The sequence below is a fragment of the Triticum urartu genome, chromosome 3A (genome assembly GCF_056163025.1).
Source record: "Triticum urartu cultivar PI428250 chromosome 3A, HENAU_Tu73, whole genome shotgun sequence".
Classification (NCBI taxonomy): domain Eukaryota; kingdom Viridiplantae; phylum Streptophyta; class Magnoliopsida; order Poales; family Poaceae; genus Triticum; species Triticum urartu.
Genome location: NC_141875.1, coordinates 368,873,945 through 368,894,525, shown reverse-complemented (window position 1 = coordinate 368,894,525; position 20,581 = coordinate 368,873,945). Strand labels below are relative to the sequence as shown.

At 50.2% G+C, this 20,581-nt stretch overlaps 1 long non-coding RNA gene across 2 annotated transcripts; it reads left to right on the top strand.

The window, feature by feature from the left end:
- Positions 1-707: 707 nt before the first annotated feature.
- On the top strand, positions 708-4,329 carry LOC125548374 (uncharacterized). Of its 2 annotated transcripts, XR_007301046.2 has the most exons (6): positions 708-930; positions 1,023-1,101; positions 1,174-1,542; positions 1,630-1,962; positions 2,751-2,841; positions 4,079-4,329. It is a non-coding gene; the product is annotated as an uncharacterized LOC125548374 (long non-coding RNA). The 2 variants fall into 2 exon arrangements; XR_007301045.2 differs by having other exon boundaries at positions 1,630-2,841.
- The last annotated feature ends 16,252 nt before the right edge of the window (positions 4,330-20,581 follow it).

Genomic DNA, 20,581 nt, shown 5'->3' with positions numbered 1-20,581 from the left:
GAGTGCTGTCCGAATTTGTTCATCCTTGTTCCTCTTTTCTAACAGAGTGTTTTCAACTTTGTTTATCTCTGTCGTATTCTTTTCTCAAAATTGGTTAACCTATCAAGGTTCTTTGGTTTCACTCGTTTGTCGAAGAAGCAACTTAGTTTTACCTCTTCCCCTTCCTCTTCTGTTTTTCCCCAGTGCCATCCTAGATCTCGGGACGAGATCCTCTCGTAGTGGTGGAGTGTTGTGATGCCCCGAGACCGACGCTTCAGACGCCTTCCATGTTTTTTCGTTGTTGTCATGTGTTTCGTTTGTATGTTGCATTTTATCATAGCATCATGTGCATTGCATCTGCATGTTTTCATAAAGCTTGCATCCGTTCGTAATTGACGCGTCCCCCCTTGCCTTCGTTGACCGGTTCGAGACCAACCTTGTTCTTCGTTTTCCCTCTTGCTTAAACCGGAGTCCCTCTGTACATTGCACAGACCCACCCCCTCGTGTGTGCGTCCGAACCTTACCCGAACCTGACCCGGACAGTCGTGATCGTTGGGTCTGGATCTTCCCCAAACATCTCCTAAGTATCTTCGGTTCTTTGTTGGACTCCCCTAAGCCATTTGTTCACAACCGCCTGATTTTTGATCGGAGGATCCAAATTAACTCTGCCGATATCCCCTTGCTATATAAACTAAACTCTAACCCTAAATCTTAGGAGCAATGTCCCATCCATTCCCCTGCCCTCCGCCACCTACCTACCTCTTCCTCGGGATCCCTCCCGATCTCTCTCCCAACCAACCGGCTGCCACTATCTCCCTCATCTTGCATTCCCGACCAACCCACACACCTCGCCTGGTCTTCCCTGCCTCGGCTGTGTGACCCCGACGGGCCACCCGAACCTGCTGGAGTCGTCGTCGCCGGCAGAAAGCCAGCAGCGCCCGGATCCAGGCTGTGCGACGCCCTGCTCCCTGCATCTCTCTTTCTCCGTGCCTTTTTCTTCCTCCCCTGCCTTAATCCCCCCTGTCCGTTTGCTTCCCTGCTAGGCAACAAGCGGAGCCTCGACGCTCGTCCGCCAGAGCATGCCCCGCCTTGACCTCGGCGGTGACCATCGGCGCTGCAACAGTTGAGCACCACTGTCCCTCATCCTCCCTTCCTTTCTTTGTCTCCTTCCTAACCTCTTTTCCCTCCGGACAGCAACGATAGGAGTTCCATCCCCGAACGCCATGGCCGCCTACGACCTGAACTCCTCCTTCACCCGCGAGTCGCCAAGGATCAGTGCATGCCACCTCCGCTCCTCCTCACCTTGTCCGCGTCGCCGGGATCGCGTCAAGTCCGCCACCGTCGTCCTCTCTCGGGAACGAGCTCTATGCATGCGTCCTGTGCTGCCTCCTCGAACGAGCAGACGCGCTGTCACGCCCTCTGCCATGGAGCTCGCCTCCATCGTCAGCAGCAGCACCTGAGCTCCTCCGCCCTGCCGTACTCTGCCATGGTTGGCCTCGTCACCGCGCCGCTCCCGCGACAACCAGCGGCGCCCTGCCTTGTCGCCGTCGGCAAGCCCCTCGGGTGAGCCATGCCTCGCCGCCCCATTGCCCTGTCTCTCCGTCTGCTGTTTCTCCCTCTCTGAACCTCCTCCTTTTCTCGTTCATACAGGAAGCTTCCGGTGGAGCAGCTCGCTGCCGGGATACCCCTCCTCGACCTGCATTGCGCCCGGTTCCTCGCTCGCCGTCCTTCGCCGCCTAGAGCTTCTTCACTCGGAGACCTCCTTCGTCTCGTCCGCGTCGCTGGCGCCCATCCCCAAGTCCCTCGGCAGCCTCTGTTTTCCCCTGCCATCACACCTTCATTCTGTCTCTGATGAAGGAGACGACTAGCAGCCAAGTCCAGCGCCTGCGTTGACCGCGCCCCCTCCATCTCCTCGTTCGATCCACCAAGGCCCACACCAACACCGCCTCTGCAGCCTGCTCCACTGACCGGGCCAGGCCCAACGTGAGCATCCGCCCAGCCCCTGAACCGTGCACTGTTGGGCCAGCCAGAACCGGCCCAGTGTATTTTTTTCCTGCCAGCGAATTTACCTATTATTCCAGAGAACACCAGTTTGCAGAAAAGTCCCTCTAGATCATGCATTTCATATCTCACAAACTATGCCTCATATGTAAAAACTTTAAATATGAAAAGTGCTTAGAATTTCATCTAGTTTCATAATATGCTGCTTTCATGCATGTTTAAAATGTTTAAAATGTTGTTTGATTAAATTTGCTCAAATGACATGCTAAAATGATTTATTTCGTAACTAAATAACCGTAGCTCCAAATTTAATAATCTTTATATGTAAATGGGGTAGAAAAATGCATAGATTAACATGGTGACTTTACTTTGCATGTTTAACAACTCTAAAATATGGTTCAGGGCAGAACAGTATCAAATTCATAATATGCACATGGGGATTTTCTAGAATTGTTGTTTGTTGTTCCAGCCTCATTTAAACTTGTCTAGATAGGTAGTTTTCATATGCTTCACCTCTTGCCATGTTAATCAACATTTAATATTGTTGGGTACATAAACGAGATCGAACTAAATAAGTCATGTGGTGTTTCGTCAATATGCAACTCGTTGCATATTGAGCTCCACTTAATTTGTAGTATTGTTTGTGCATTTTGTCATGCCATGCCTCTTTAAACCGGACATGCATCATACTTGTTTGTGCATCATGCCATGCTTATGTGATGTTTCCTTACTATGTTGTTTGCTTCTTTTCGGGTTGCTTCTCTCGTTAGCTTCGGTTTCGTTCCGGAGTTGTGAGGATCCGTTCGACTACGTCCGGTTGTCTTCTTCATGGACTCGTTCTTCTCCCTTGCGGGATCTCAGGCAAGATGACCATACCCTCGAAATCACTTATATCTTTGATTGCTAGTTGTCCGCTCTATTGCTATGTCACGCTACCTACCACTTGTTATATCATGCCTCCCATATTGCCATGTCAAGCCTCTAACCAACCTTCCTATCAAACTGTTGTTTGGCTATGTTACCGCTTTTGCTCAGCCCCTCTTATAGCGTTGTTAGTTGTAGGTGAAGATGAAGTTTGTTCCATGTTGGAACATGGATATGCTGGGATATCACAATATCTCTTATTTTAATTAATGCATCTATATACTTGGTAAAGGGTGGAAGGCTCAGCCTTATGCCTGGTGTTTTGTTCCACTCTTGCCACCCTAGTTTCCGTCATACAGGTGTTATGTTCCTTGATTTTGTGTTCCTTACGCGGTTGAGTGTTATGGGAACCCCTTGACAGTTCGCTTTGAATAAAACTCCTCCAGCAAGGCCCAACCTTGGTTTTACATTTGCCTAACAACCTAAGCCTTATTCCCTTGGGTTTCCGGAGCCCGAGGGTCATCTTTATTTTAACCACCCCCCCAGGCCAGTGCTCCTCTGAGTGTTGGTCCAACCTGTCAGTCGCCGGTGGCCACCAGGGGCAACTCTGGGCCCGCCTACCGGAAGCTTGGACAATCCGATGTGCCCTGAGAACGAGATATGTGCACCTCCTATCGGGATTTGTCGGCACATCCGGGTGGCTTTGCTGGTCTTGTTTTACCATTGTCTAAATGTCTTGTAACCGGGATTCCGAAACTCATCGGGTCTTCCCGAGAGAAGGAATATCCTTCGTTGACCGTGAGAGCTTCTGATGGGCTAAGTTGGGACACCCCTGCAGGGTATAAACTTTCGAAAGCCGTGCCCACGGTTATGTGGAAGATGGGAATTTGTTAATATCCGGTTGTAGAGAACTTGACATTTAACTTAATTAAAATGCATCAACCGCGTGTGTAGCCATGTTGGTCTCTTTCCGGCGGAGTCCGGGAAGTGAAAACGGTTCTTGTGTTATGGTTGTGCGTAAGTAGTTTCGGGATCACTTCTTGATCACTTTTAACTTCACGACCGTTGTGTTGCTTCTCTTCTCGCTCTTATTTGCATATGTTAGCCACCATATTTGCTTAGTGCTTGCTGCAGCTCCACCTTACTACCCTTTCCTACCCATAAGCTTAAATAGTCTTGATCTCGCGGGTGTGAGATTGCTGAGTCCTCGTGGCTCACAGTTACTTCCAAACAGTTGCAGGTGCCGATGACACCAGTGCAGATGACGCAACCGAGCTATAAGTGGGAGCTAGATGAAGATCTTGATCATTGTTTTGTTTCATTTCCCGTTGATCAGTAGTGGAGCCCAGTTGGGACGATCGGAGATCTAGCATTTGGGGTTGTCTTCTTTTATTTTGGTTCCGTAGTTGGACCTTGATTGTATTCTGGATGATGTATGTTTACCTTGTTATTTGTGTGAAGTGGTGATTGTAAGCCAACTCTTTATTCCTTTCTTATTCAGTACATGGGATTGTGTGAAGATTACCCATCTTGCGACAAACCTACCATGCGGCTATGCCTCTAAGTCGTGCCCCGACACGTGGGAGATATAGCCGCATTGTGGGTGTTACAAAAGGCCAGGCAACCCACCTCGTAGGGTAGGCCGCCAGAGCCTCCCGATGCTGCTGGTCCATAGTGGGCCCCGCCCGCCTATCTGACTGGTGGCGTGCGTCGCGCCGGCGCTCGATGGTGGTTCGAGCGTCTTCACGGGCTCGCTCCCGAAGAACTTGGCGCTGATCGCGGTGGGTCCGTGGGTCGGATGACGCTATGGAGATGTTATCACAAGCGTCATCACGACGGACCGGCACCCGCGGTGGCTGGTGTGGAGGAGGAGAGTGCACCATGGCTGCAGCACCTCCGGCCCTTCCACCACTGGCATGCGGTGGCTCGATGGAGCGCCGGCCTGGGGGCCCCACTGGTTGCGGTTCATCTTTGTTGGCAACGCCAACGAGGCTCCGGATGGTGGCTCTCCACTCATCGGGCTTTTCTGCAGTAGGAGGAAAGTCGAGGAGCAATTGCGCACACGCCAAAGCTTCTGCTGGTGTGGGTGATGGCGAAAGCTGTGTGGACCGTGACGCGCTCCGACTTCTAACCACGTTAGAAGGAGCTCTATCATGGCCTGGCGGCCATGCGCCGTTTTCGCCAGCGTCTCGGTGTGCATGCTGGCCTTCTACGTCCCGCAAATGATGCACATGACTCTTCCCACGGCGGCGCCCAGGGTCACTAGCATGGTGATGCTGCTCGTTGTGCACAACCTGGGAAGAGCACGTCGTGGGCGCCGGTGTAGGCATCTCGGAAGTCGTCGCGCCGCCCGTGGGTGGCACGACACCACCCCTGGAGGGCCCCACGCAACCTGCGGGGGCCCCGGCTCCGTCTTTGGATTTGGTGGCGTGCGGCCCGTCGTCTCGCGCACGAATGATGCCGCTCGCCAGGCTTTGGCTGCCAGAGTGATGCGGGTGTTCGCAGGCCGCGCCTCGGCTTCCCTCCACGACCGCCCCACCACTCACCCGCACTAGTATGGGCCGTTCGGCCCCCGACGAACCAATCGCCGTGATCATCTTCTTCTTGGGAGCCATGGCGATGAAGAACTGCTAAACTAACTGCTAGACTGGATTTTCACAACTGCGCCCCCCTGCTTGGCGCGCCAGAGATGTCGGTGGAAATGACACCTATGGAATCACTTGGATGCCTTCTACGGTTGGCGGGCGCGGGGTTGTGCAAAGAGCGGGTCTGGCGGTCATCACAAGGATCGTTTACCCAGGTTCGGACTGCGGAGACACGTAATACCCTAGTCCTGCTTTGATGTATATTTGAGTGTTCTTGAGTTCTTGAACTAGCTACGGTGTGTGTCTAGTTCCAAAGATCTGAATCCCTCTCCAGTACGCCTTGGGCCTACTTTTATAGACAAAAGGGGTCGCAACAGTGGCACACAGGAGGTGGAAAGGTGTATAGTGGCTGAGTCTATCCTCTGGCACCATCGGACAAATGCATTTAATGCGCTACCGACGTGCCCCTCTTGCTTTATTGGGGATGGCAAGGAAGCTCGTCCCATTTGTCGCCGCCTCGCCTGGCTCCGACGCGTGTTCGAGCTGATGAGGTGTTGTAGCGCCACGTTGGCTGGCTGCTGGGTAGGTGTGGTGGCAGAGTATTCACGAAGATCTGCATGCCACCACACAGGTGCTTGCTAAGTCGGTGTGGAGGCCACACGCTGCCACGCAGATGCCTGCCCAACTGGTTGAGCTAGCAGATGCATGGGTGCGGCAGTGGAGTCTTGGCAGACGTGGGCCTGGCTGCAGCCCCGCAGATGTCCTTGGCAAGGGTCTTGTCGGGGGCCTAGCAAGGGTCTTGCCGTGGCACCGCGGTCGTCCCCGGCAAGGATCTTGCCGGCGGTCTCATGGATTTCCTTGGCAAGGATCTTGCCAAGGATCGTCTTCTTCTGGTCCTCATCTGATCTTGTGTATCTATGATCTCCACAAAGATCTACATGCCACCATGGAGGTTCCTCTTGAGCCTTGGTTCCAATGTAGTTGATGGTGTTGGAAACCCTTGGGCTCAAGGGTGGAGCGCTCTGCTGGCGTCAGGCAAGTTGCCCCGGCAAGGGTCTTGCCGGGGGAGTCCACCTCGCCCTTTTGCTCTCTGTGCCTCTGGTCTTGGCGTTGCTCTGGCTGTCTTGTGCTTCGGCTTCCCTCCTCTGCCTTGCTCAGTGCGGCCGCGGGCGCGGCTCTGACTGCCGTGCACAAGTAAAGGGGTACGTAGGAGAGCCCCTACTTTTGTACACCGACACTCAATTTGAGAACCAAGGTATTAATCTAGTAGGAGACAATGCACAAATCACCTAATACCTACACAAACAATCAAACAACTTGCACCCAACGTGATAAAGGGGTTGTCAATCCCTTCATGGTTACTTGCAAAAGTGAGATCTGATAGAGATAGATAAATGGTAAAGTAAATACTTTTGGTATTTTTGGTTTATAGATCGGAAAGTAAAAGATTGCAAAAATAGTAGATCGGAAACTAATATTGTAGATCGGAAACTTATATGATGGAAAATAGAAACTTATATGATGGAAAATAGACCCGGGGCCATAGGTTTCACTAGAGGCTTCTCTCAAGATAGCAAATAATACGGTGGGTGAACAAATTACTGCCGAGCAATTGATGGAAAAGGGCAAAGTTATGATGATATCTAAAGCAATGATCATGAATATAGGCATCACGTCCGTGTAAAGTAGATCGAAACGATTCTGCATCTACTACTATTACTCCACACATCGACCGACTCCTTCCTGCATCTAAAGTATTAGGTTCATGAAGAACAGAGTAACGCATTAAGTAAGATGACATGATGTAGAGGAATTAAGTCAAGCCATATGATGAAAACGCCATATTTTTATCCTCGATGGCAACAATACAATACGTGCCTTGCTGCCCCTACTGTCATTGGGAAAGGACACCGCAAGACTGAACCCAAAGCTAAGCACTTCTCCCATTGCAAGAAAAACCAGTCTAGTTGGCCAAACCAAACTGATAGTTCGAAGAGAATTACAATTTACAAGGATATCAAATCATGCATAATAGAATTCAGAGAAGATTCAAATAATATTCGTAGATAAGCTGATCATAAATCCACAATTCATTGGATCTCGGCAAACACACCACAAAAGAAGATTACATCGGATAGATCTCCAAGAACATCGAGGAGAACATGGTATTGAGAATCAAAGAGAGAGAAGAAGCCATCTAGCTACTGGCTATGGACCCGTAGGTCTGTGGTAAACTACTCACGCTTCATCGAGAGGGCAATAGAGTTGATGTTGAAGCCCTTCGCGATCGAATTCCCCTCTGGCAGTGTAACATCCCAATTTTTAATTTGGATGTTAATCATTAGGTCATCATATGCATCCATAATTTGTGCATTCGGAATTTGTTTTAATTGGACTTTTTGATCCTAGAAACCTTAAGCAACTCAAGGACCAATTGAGAGAGTTGGAGGTTTTCACAAAAACCCATTTTTGAATTTTCAAAATTGACAAATTGGATCAAACTAATTCTTATTCGAAATTATTTATCCAATTATTTCAAATAAATAAAATAATGAGAGAAGATAATATGACTTCTTCAAGACAGCTAGAAATATTGGAAATTTAATTTTGAACAAAAATATATTTATTTGCATTTTATTTGCAATTGTATCCGGTTGCATTTTATTAAATTAGGGAAAAAGTTGCATTTTAAAAAAATTGCATTTAGTCCAGAAAAATGTTCACGTTGTCCCAAATATTACTAGGGGGTGGTGAAAATTGTTTTTGAAATTTTAGGAATTTTATTTTATTTTATTCAGATTTTTTCTTTGCGGCATTATTTAAAAAAAATCTCCGCCGAAACTGGGCCGGCCTAGCTAGCGCCAGGCCACGTCCCAGCGCCCTGCCCGCGACCGACTCCCGCCGGAGTCCGGCCGCTTCACTCCCTTGTCGCCGAGTCTGGCTCGGATTCCGCGCCCCGCCGCCTTGCCCCTCCTTCAAGCAGCACTCCCCCGACCCCTTTAAAAGCTGAGGCCCCCGGCCCCTCCCTGCCACAAGTCGCCGCCGCCTCCCGTCGCCCAAGCTGAGTCGCCGCTTCCGCGCCGCCGCCGCCTCATCGCGCCGCCACTGCCGCCTCGCTACACCACCCCACCGCCAGCGCCGCCGCCTCGCGTTGCCGCGTCGCCCCACATCCGTCGTCGCCCCGCCTCGCCACCGTCACGCCATCCGACCCGGTTTTCTCGGTTTTCTTTTCTAAATCCGGTTTATTTTTAGGTTAACTTATTTAGAGGGCGTTCGTCCGTTAGTCTTCGGTAGCGAACGGTTTCGTTTGTTAGGATTCTGTAGCGAACGTTCGTTCGTTAGATTTTCTTTTTCTGTTTATTTTTGGCCAGGGACCTATCCGTAATTATTTTCTTTGCAGATTAGTCCCTAATCTTTAAACGATCACAACTTTTTGATCGTTTATCCTAATGCAATGAAACCAACGCCAAATTCTTTGTTCCGATCCCCTCTGTTCAGATAATCAACTTAAACATGTTTTTGAAAGTTTAAAATTCGGTTTCAAACAGATTTGAATTTGAACTTCTTTTGATCGTAACTTGAGTTTCTTATCTCCGATTTGATTGATCCTTTTTGCAAATCAAAGCTCTTCACTCGAACTTTTTGTTTAGATATTTTTCTCTGGATTTTCTATTTGCCTCTTATGCTTGAGTGCTTATCTATGCTATTGTTTGTCTATGATAGATTTTCCGGAGTGCGAAGCTTGCTACTACGAATCTCTAGGGTTTTCTAATCGTCAGCAAGGCAAGTTACACATTGATCATATCCATGTATTACCCAGTTTTTATGCATTAGTCTCAACCCTCGAACATTGCATGAGTAGGATTGTGAACATGTGGTTGTGGTTAAGTAGCTGATGAGGTAGGAACCTATTATCCTTTTATCACCCCGGGAATATATGTTATGCTCTTATTGATTAGCCATGCTCGTAGACGGGGATTGGTATGTGAGAATCATGCAAGTTGTGAGAGATTTTAACTAAGGCAAACCTAAGGTGACGACTTTAATACACATCTGGGTGGATTGGTTGCGAGCACCTGGAGCAATCCAGTGTTGTCCTAGGATATCCCGGAGTACCCATGTGATCATCCTATGGAATGCCACCAAGGCTCAAAGGGATCATAAGACTATTCATTCTAGAAACTTCCGTGTGCAGCCACAAGCCATTATGGGCTCTGGCATAGTTGAGTAAGTTGTGTGACCACTTTTAGTGGTAGGCTAGCAGATGTAGGGGAAAGTAGGTGGTACTATCTACCCAGAGTAAAGAGTTAATGCTTCAGAAAGACTATGTCTGATCTTCCGATCATGGATGCGGTCGAGTCTTGTGGGGAAAAGTGCGCAAACCTCTGCAGAGTGTATAAACTAATCATGGTTAGCCATGTCCCCGGTTATGGACATCTTGAGTATCTGGTGTTTTAATTATTGATTGATCTCATCACTTTATTTAATGAATTTGTTGGGTTATTAATATTCTTTTGGGTATTGAGTTGGGGAAACCTTCTCAATAACGACATAAACTTGGTAGTTAAATAAAAATCTATTCCTTTTTGTTGTAGGGAAAAATTAGCTTTATGCAAATGTTAAACTTAGAGCCTCCACCAGCCAAATGTGCATGTAGTGATAGTTATTATTGCATCATTTTCTCTATAGTGTGATCTTGCCAGCATATTCCATGTGCTGACCTACACGGCTGCAATGTATCATGTTGCAGAATTTTCAGATGAAGAGTAAGGTGCGATAGGTCGTTGTCATGCACTCAGTTTTGCCATGGAGTTTGATGGACTCATTTATCTTTGATGCTTCCGCAAGTTATTTAGATGGCCTTCAGCCACATTATTGTAATAAGTAATTTTCTTTAGACACTCGATGTAATAAGTGTGTGATTGAACTCTGTTATAAATCCTCGAGTACTATGTGTGTCAGCAATACCGATCCAGGGATGACACTTATGCACAGAGACTACGGTCCATTGGGATTGGGTCACTACAGGCAGGGTGCCGGAAAAGGTCCCTAGATGGGATCTCACGGGTACAGAAGGTTGCGGCGGCGGAAAAGTGTTTTTGTGGCTCCCTCTAGTGGTTTGGGGATATGTGGGAATATATAGTCGAAAGAATTAGGTCGGGAGGGTCGCGGGGGGCCCACAAGGGTGGGGGCACGCCCTACCCCCTGGGTGCGCCCTCCGTACTTGTGGCCACTTCGTGGATCCTCCGACTTCTTCTCCAAGTCTCCTGGTTGTCTTCTGGTCCAAGAAAAATTGAGGGAGTCCTGGATTAGGGGGTCTCCGGACAGCCGGACTATATCCTTTGGCCGGACTGTTGGACTATGAAGATACGAGATTGAAAACTTCGTCCCGTGTACGGATGGGACTCTACTTGGAATGGAAGGCAAGCTAGGCAACACGGATATGTATATCTCCTCCTTTGTAACCGACCTTGTGTAACCCTAGCCCCCTCCGGTGTCTATATAAACCAGAGGGTTTTAGTCTGTAGGACAATAGACAATCATACCATAGGCTAGCTTCTAGGGTTTAGCCTCTTCGATCTCGTGGTAGATCAACTCTTGTACTACCCATATTATGAAGAATAAATCAAGCAGGACGTAGGGTTTTACCTCCATCAAGAGGGCCTGAACCTGGGTAAAACATCGTGTCCCCTGCCTCTTGTTACCATCTGCCATAGACGCACAGTTCGGGACCCCCTACCCGAGATCCGCCGGTTTTGACACCGACATTGGTGCTTTCATTGAGAGTTCCTCTGTGTCGTCATCATTAGGCTTGATGGCTCCTTCAATCATCGATACCGATGTAGTTCAGGGTGAGACTTTTCTCCCCGGACAGATTTTTGTGTTCGGCGGCTTCGCACTGCGGGCCAACTCGCTTGGCCATCTGGAGCAGATCGAGATTTACGCCCCTGGCCACCAGGTCAGGTTTGGAAGCTTAAACTACACGGCCGATATCCGCGGAGACTTGATCTTCGACGGATTCGAGCCCCTGCCTAGTGCGCCACATGGTCACGATGAGCATGATTTAGCTCTGCCATCGGACAGTGTTCAGGAGATCGCGCCGGCAACCGCTCCGACCCTCAATTCGGAGCCAGTTGCGCCATCCATGGATGGGTGGATAGACCCCACCATGGAGGCTGCACTCTCATCGGCGATCGAGCCGAGTATCGACCTTACCCTTCACGGGAGCCGTGACGCCGAACTACCGGATTCTTCCCCGGCCACGGACTTCGAACCGCCTGCACCCGTGCCTATAGAATCCGACTGGGTGCCGATCATGGAGTTTACCTCTACGGATATTTTTCAGCACTCGCCCTTCGGCGACATACTGAACTCATTAAGGTCTCTCTCCTTGTCAGGAGAGTCCTGGCCGAACTATGTCTGGCAGGATTGGGATGCGGATGACGAAGAAATTCGCCGCCCACCCACCACCCACTTAGTAGCCACTGTCGACGATTTGACCGACATGCTCGACTTCGACTCCGAAGACATCGACGGCATGGACGACGATGCAGGAGGCGAACAAGAACCACTACCCACAGGGCACTGGACAGCCACCTCGTCATATGACATATATATGGTGGACACACCCAAAGAAGGCAATGGCGACGGGACAGCGGAGGATGACCCCTCCAAGAAGCAACCCAAGCACCGACATCAGCGGTGCCGCTCTAAGTCTCGCCAAAGCAAAAGTGGTGACACTGGCACAGGAGATAATAGCACTCTGGACAGTGCCGAAGATGACAACAATCCCCTCCAGCAAGATTTAGGGCAGGAGGATGGAGAAGCCAGCCCTCCCGAGAGAGCGGCAGATGGAGAGGCAGAGGATGATAATTACATGCCTCATCCAAAGACGAGGCAAGCCTCGACGATGACGAATTCATCGTGCCTGAGGATCCCGTCGAACAAGAGCGCTTCAAGCGTCGGCTTATAGCCACGGCAAATAGCCTTAAGAAAAAGCAACAGCAGCTTCAAGCTGGTTAAGATTTGCTAGCTGACAGATGGACTGAAGTCCTTGCAGCCGAGGAATATAAACTCGAACGCCCCTCCAAGAGTTACCCAAAGTGCAGGTTGCTACCCCGACTGGAGGAGGAAGCACCAAAACCTACATCTCCAGCGTATGAGGTGGCTGATCGGCCACCTCGTGGCCGCGACAAAGAGGCATTTTAGCCAAAAGCTCAGCCCGCACCCCGACGCCACTCAAATAAAAATGTCAAGACATGGGGAAATATGCCAGACCTGCGAGACGTATTGGAGGACAAAGCAAAACACACAAGATCGATCTACAGATCGCGAGGGCGCGCCACTATGCGAGACGATAACCGTCATGCCGGATACAGTAAAAGTAAGTCCGGCCGGGCCGAACACAGTGGACAAGACTCATTTGAGCTGCGTCGCGATATAGCCCAGTACAGAGGCGCTGCACACCCCCTATGCTTCACAGACGAAGGAATGGATCATCAAATCCCAGAGGGTTTCAGACCTGTAAATATAGAATCATACGACGGCACAACAGATCCTGCGGTATGGATCGAGGACTTCCTCCTGCACATCCACATGGCCTGCGGTGATGATCCACACGCCATCAAATACCTCCCACTTAAACTCAAAGGACCAGCTCGGCATTGGCTCACAGCCTGCCAGCAGAATCCATTGGCTGTTGGGTAGATCTGGAAGCCGCATTCCTTGACAAATTCCAGGGCACTTATGTGTGACCACCAGATGCCGATGACTTGAGCCACATAATTCAGCAGCCAGAGGAATTGGCCAGGCAATTCTGGACACGGTTCCTAACAAAGAAAAATCAAATCATTGACTGTCCGGATGCAGAGGCCCTAGCAGCTTTTAAGCACAACATCCGCGACGAGTGGCTCGCCCGGCACCTTGGCCAGGAAAAGCCGAAATCTATGGCAGCCCTCATGACACTTATGACCCGCTTTTGCGCGAGAGAAGACAGCTGGCTGGCTCGCAGCAATAATATATCAAAGAACCATGGTACTTCGGATACCAAGGATGGCAATGGCAGGTCACGTCGCAACAAACACAAGCACCGCATTAACAACGACAATACCGAGGATACGGCAGTCAATGCTGGATTCAAAGGCTCTAAACCTGGTCAGTGGAAAAAGCCATTCAAAAGAAGCACTCCAGGCCCGTCCAGTTTGGACCATATACTCGACCGCTAGTGTCAAATACACGGCACCCCTGACAAGCCAGCCAACCCCACCAACAGGGATTGTTGGGTGTTCAAGCAGGCCGGCAAGTTAAATGCCGAAAACAAAGATAAGGGGTCACATAGCTATGACGAGGAGGAGCCCCGGCAGCCGAACACCGGAGTACAGAAGAGGTTCCCCCCACAAGTGCGGATGGTGAACATGTTATACGCAACCCACATCCCCAAGAGGGAGCGGAAGCATGCGCTAAGGGACGTATATGCGTTGGAGCCAATCGCCCCAAAGTTCAACCCATGGTCCTCTTGTCCGATCACCTTCGATCGCAGGGACCACCCCACTAGTATCCGTCATGGCGGATTCGCCGCACTGGTCCTAGACCCAATCATTGACGGATTTCACCTCACTCGAGTCCTTATGGATGGCGGCAGCAGCCTGAACCTGCTTTATCAGGACACATTGCGCAAAATGGGTATAGACCCCTCAAGGATCAAACCCACAAAAACGGCCTTCAAAGGCATCATACCAGGTGTAGAGGCCCATCGCACAGGCTCGGTCACACTGGAAGTGGTCTTCGGATCCCCGGATAACTTCTGAAGCGAGGAGTTAATCTTTGATATAGTCCCGTTCCGCAGCGGCTATCATGCACTGCTCGGGCGAACCGCATTTGCGAGATTCAACGCGGTACCGCATTATGCATACCTCAAGCTCAAGATGCCAGGACCTCTGGGGGTCATCACAGTCAATGGAAACACAGAGCGCTCTCTCCGTACGGAGGAGCACACCGCGGCCCTTGCAGCGGAAGTGCAAAGCAGCCTCTTAAGGCAATCCACCAGTTCGGCGATTCAAGACCCGGACACCTTCAAGCGCGCCCGGAGTAATCGGCAACAAGACCGCCTGGCACGTTCCGAGCTCGCATAGCAATGCGGCCCCCACCCCAGTACTAGCCAAACGGCGAAATCCGTGCCACGCGTACATAATTACGCATTAAAAATACCATGGGCACAGGTGGGGAGGGGGCACAACTACAGCACGCCCCAAGACGCGGCTCAACCGCACTAGGGGCTTCTCGCTTTGTTATTTTTCTCTCTTTCAGGACTTTAATCTCTGGAAACCCCGTCCGACAGTACGGTTGCCAGGCACATGATGCAACAACCAAGGAGGCAGAAAGCTACGTCGCACCATGGAACTCCCAGGTGGTCTCTGATAACGAGTGAAATACCTGCTTTAAATACCATTCCTCGGCTTACCCTTGGAGGGAACATGTCAAATAGTCCTACTTTTTGCTTATCACACTACTTGTATCATTCTGCTTTGATGCACCCTTTTTGAATAAACAATGCATAGCACTAGACTATTATCGCATTCTCTATTCTTCTTTATATATATATATGTTCATTCATGACATTCAGCACCCGTACACTGGTACGGCCAATGCGCCAGGGGCTTAAGCATACCCCATAATACGGCGTGAGAAGTCCGAACACTTTCGACAGTGCGGCACCCTGAACTTATAGCATTATATGCATCAGCTCCGAATCATGTCTTGGGTCAATAATTGGGTTTGCCCAGCTCCCATGTTTTGGTACCTTACATTCCGCTATATCGGCTTAGGTAGCACTGGGAGAACTACTGCGATTGTGCCCCGGTTCAGCTGGGCTAAGCACCTCAGTAGAGAAAGCTAAAACTGACTGTCATGATAAGGCGAGAGTTGGTCGCTGTTCGAGAGGTTTTGAGTCCCTAAAGACTTATGCCGCTTAGAGCGAGGAGTCGGCTTTGTCCGGCTTAAGGCATGTATAGCGCCCCGAATTCGGCCTTCCGACTACTAGGGGCTTCGCCAAAATTTAAAATTGTAGAATTCTATGGCTAAGTGAGAGTGATAAAGCATTATAGTCTGGTTACCTTCTTCATTGTGCTGAGCACCTCCCTCGAAGGACCCAACAATGGGAAAAAGTGTGCTCAGGTTTATCCCGAACACCCCAGCACTCGTGGCATGGGGGCAGAAGCTGACGACTGACCATCTCTCAGATTTGATAAACAGCCGCACAGAAGGTAATATTTTAAATTCAAACAAGCGTTGCATAGCACATATCAACAAGTTTTCATAATACAGGATCACACGAGCAAGTTCATTCAAAAATTACATCTTTCGCACACTCGTCCGCCACAAGACGGGAACCCTTCAGGATACCCTCATAATACATTTCGGGGTGGCAATGCTCCTTGCTCTGCGGCGGCCCCTCCTTCACCAGCTTCTCAGTGTCCATCTTGGCCCAATGCACCTTCGCACGGGCAAAGGCCCGGCATGCACCCTCGATGCAGACGGACCGCTTTATGGCCTCCAGCCATGGGCAGGCATCCATAAGCCGCTTCTTTAGGCCAAAGTAGCTGTTGGGAAGGGACTCACCAGGCCACATCCGGACTATAAGGCCCCTCATGGCCTGTTCGGCCACCTTGTGCAGCTCGACCAGTTGCTTCAGCTGGTCGCTCATAGGCATCGGGTGTTCGGTCCCAGAATACTGAGACCAGAATAGCTTCTCTGTCGAGCTTCCCTCCTCGGCTTGGTAAAATTTTGCGGCATCCGACACGCTGCGGGGCAAATCTTCGAATGCTCCTGGAGAGCTCCGGACTCGGGTAAGTAACAAGTAATTTACTTTCACATGCTTGCTTTGCATATTGAATGCCTTACCCGCCGCTATCTTCCTCATCGCCTCAATCTCCTGGAGGGCCTTTTGGGCTTCAGCCTTGGCATTCTTTGCGCTCTCAAGGGCCGCGGCAAGCTCAGACTCTCGCGTCTTCGAGTCAAGCTCCAAAGCCTCGTGCTTCGTCACAAGAGCCTGGAGCTCTTGCTGCACCTCTCCCACCCGTGCCTCTTGCTTTTCCCGCTCGGTGCGCTCCTTGGCCGCTTTGTTTTCGGCCTCGGACAACGCTTGCTTCAGGTTCGCCACTTCGGTCGTGGCCCCTCACACATTCACGATGATCCTGTCATTTCGCAACCACATTTTCTTTTATATATAGACAAGGTATTACTTACCTTTGTTCTCCTTGAGCTGCCTCTTGGCAAGGCCGAGCTCTTTCTCGGACCCCTCGAGGTCCTGCTTCAGTGCGGCGACCTCCGCAGTCAGCGCGGCAGAGGTCAGCAGCGAAGCCTGCATACGCATACAAACATACTTATATTAGACTCCTGCATATATTATTTGATCCTCTATTCGGCTTTTCTTTGCGAACACCAAACAGAGCATCAGGGGCTACTGTCTATGCGGTAATATTTTTCCTATATTTTAAATACTTACCTCAAAGCCTGTTAGAAGGCTGGCACAGGCTTCAGTCAGTCCGCTCTTGGCGGACTGAACCTTCTTGATCAATGCACTCATAATAGTGCGGTGCTCTTCGTTGATGGAAGCACCGCGAAGCACTCCCAGCAGGTGGTCCGGTGCCTCTGGATGGACAGAGGTCACCGGCACGGGCGGCTTGCCCCTCTTGGAAGAGGGCCGCCTACTCGAGTCCGGAACCACTGCAGGTTCCGGCGCGGTGTTCGGCTAAGAGCCGAACTTGGAGCCCTCGGGAGCCTTGCTCCCTTTGCTCCTGGAGTCCGAGAGGTCGCCTTGAGGCGCATTCGGGACCGTATCCCCCGGCTCGGTGCCCCTTGAGACAATACCTCGGCATTGTCCATAGGGCAAGGGGAGGAGGCGGTTGGAAGTGTATCACTATTCATGTCCGACGAGTCCAAGGAACCGTCCGATGATGATACATCGATACGGGCTTGGGGCGGACTGCATAATCATATTCGACGTTAGGAGAAGCAGTGCGACAAAGTTATACTATGAGTTACTCTGGTATCCGAATACCTACGACTTCGCCAAGGGCTTAGCCCTGAGCAGCCACTTGTCTTCGTCGTTGGCAGCGGTGGTGGAGCAGTCCAGAAGGAGAGTCCTTCCCTTCTTGGACCCTTCGGCCTCCCCGGTTGGGGCGGCTTTCCTTTTCTTGTCTCCTCCGGCTGGAGGGGGAGAATCTTCATCATCCTTCTCCTTGTTTTCATGGGAGGAGTGCGTCTCGGAGTTATCGGACGATGAGTCCGATACCATCTAGCGTCGGGAACTCTTTCGGGTTCCCTTGGCCTTCTTCTTGGTCTTATCCGGCACCTCATAAGGAGCCGGAGTTTGCATCTCCGTAAGGAGAGCATCCACAGGGTCTTCGGGCAGAGGGGTCGGATAGTTGATCTGCTCCAATGTCTCCACCCAGTCCTGTCATAGGCATGGGAGCTCAGACCCCGCACATGGTTAAGCTACGGGAAATAAACACCCTATCAGATGTATAGAACTTACCGGATTCGCAGAACGCTTCGTGCTTAGCCCGCGGTCCTCGGTAAGAGAAGGAGGGACCTCGGCGCTCTTGAACAGCACCCTCCAGACGTCTTTATGCGTCGTGTCGAAGAGCTCGCTTAGAGTCTGGTGCCAGGCCGGGTCGAACTCCCATAAGTTGAAATCCCGTTGTTGACACGGGAGGATCCGGCGGAAGAGCATGACCTGGACTATGTTGAAGCTTAAGTTTCTTGCTTATCATGTTCCGGATACACTTCTGGAGTCCGTCCAGCTCCACCGATGAACCCCAGGACAGGCCCTTCTCCTTCCAGGAAGTGAGCCGCGTGGGGATTCTGGATCGAAACTCGGGGGCCGCCACCCAGTTGGTGTCGCACGGCTCGGTGATGTAGAACCACCCCGATTGCCACCCCTTTATGGTCTCCACGAAGGGGCCCTCAAGCCATATAACGTTGGGCATTTTGTCCACCATGGCTCCGCCGTATTCCACTTGTTGGCCGCCCACCACCTTCGGCTTGATATTGAAGGTCTTCAGCCACAGGCCAAAGTGGGGCCGGATGCGGAGGAAAGCCTCGCACACGACGATGAACGCCGAGATGTTGAGGATGAAATTCGGGTCCAAATCATGAAAGTCCAGCCCGTAATAGAACATGAGGCAGCGGACGAATGGATGGAGGGGAAACCCCAATCCACGGACAAAATGGGGGAGGAAAACCACCCTTTCGTGAGGTTCCGGGGTAGGGACGATCTGCCCCGCGGCTAGCAGCCGGTGCGCGATATCCGTGGCTAAGTATCCGGCTCCACGTAACTTTTTGATGTGCCCCTCCGTGACGAAGGAGGCCATCCACTTGCCTCCCACTCCGGACATGTTTGGAGAGAGTTCAGGAGGAGGATGCGGACTTGGGTGCTGGAGCTCGAGTGCGCGAGAATGGATGAGCAAGGAGGAAGAAGGCGTGGGTAGAAAAAGGTGAGATCTTATCCCTTTATAAGGGCGGACTAAACTATGCGCCCCCACTTGCCTGGTGAAACTCGCTTATCCCCCAAGCGTCGTAATTGATGGTGCGGTTGGGTTACCCACGTCTGTATTGATGAGAATCCCGTAATAAGGGGAACACGATCTCTGCTTTGACAAGACGTGTCAAGAAACCGCCTCGCGTTATGTGCGGGGGCTGATTAAAGAAAAATGGTTCAAATAATTACCAGGCCGTGGCGTGATGTCATGCTGCCAAAACGTGTCAGCAGATTAGATTTGTGGTAATATTATTCTCTCTACGGTGGTATGTGGAACTTATTTTGCAGGGTCGTACACTATCCGTGTATTCAAATTCTTCTGTGGTGTATTCGGAGGAGGAACCGGCCTTGCAATGCCGAAGACAACATTGCGCGCCGGACTCATCGTCATTGAAGCCTGGTTCAGGGGCTACTGAGGGAGTCCTGGATTAGGGGGTCTCCGGACAGCCGAACTATATCCTTTGGCCGGACTGTTGGACTATGAAGATACGAGATTGAAGACTTCGTCCCGTGTCCGGATGGGACTCTACTTGGCGTGGAAGGCAAGCTAGGCAATACGAATATGTATATCTCCTCCTTTGTAACTGACCTTGTGTAACCCTAGCCCCCTCCGGTGTCTATATAAACCGGAGGGTTTTAGTCCGTAGGACAACAGACAATCATACCATAGGCTAGCTTCTAGGGTTTAGCCTCTTCGATCTTGTGGTAGATCAACTCTTGTACTACCCATATTATCAAGAATAAATCAAGCAGGACGTAGGGTTTTACCTCCATCAAGAGGGCCCGAACCTGGGTAAAACATCGTGTCCCCTGCCTCCTGTTACCATCCGCCTTAGACGCACAGTTCGGGACCCCCTACCCGAGATCCGCCGATTTTGACACCGACAAAAATCATCGCAAAGGTTTCATTCCATTTGGACTCCGTTTGGTATTCTTTTTCTGCGAAACTCAAAAATAAGGGGAAAACAGAAACTGGCACTGGGCTCTAGGTTAATAGGTTAGTCCCAAAAATAATATAAAATAGCATATTAATGCATATAAAACATCCAAAACAGATAATATAATAGCATGGAACAATCAAAAATTATAGATACGTTGGAGACATATCAATTATCACTTCTCGGCTGCCTAACCACCCTCAATATTGTGCACCCTCACTACTCATACATACTCATCGAAGCAACAAAGTTGATGAAGAAGGCTCCAACAACAAATTACTCCCTCTGGCAGACCAGGAGGAACTCCGGATTTGATTGCCACACATTGCGATGAAGCAGCGGCAAAAAATCAACGACAAATGCCCAAGAAGGTTTCTGTCGTATATAAAATGGCAGGGACAAAGAAGTGTTGGAGACGGTGGACAGGTGCCCCCCTCTCACTCATCTTTTGTCCTAGTCCCTTTCGTGATAAAAATGCGTGAAGTGATTTTCTTAGTTTTTGGTTTTTAGAGGATAATTGTTCCCAATGCACAAAAATAGCGGAAAAAACATGCGACACTTAATACTAAATTAATATGCTATACTAGAAAAAATGATTTTTTGTTAAAACCATGTATAAATGATATGAATGTAACGTGAACATAACAAAAAAATACATACATTTTGATACGTAT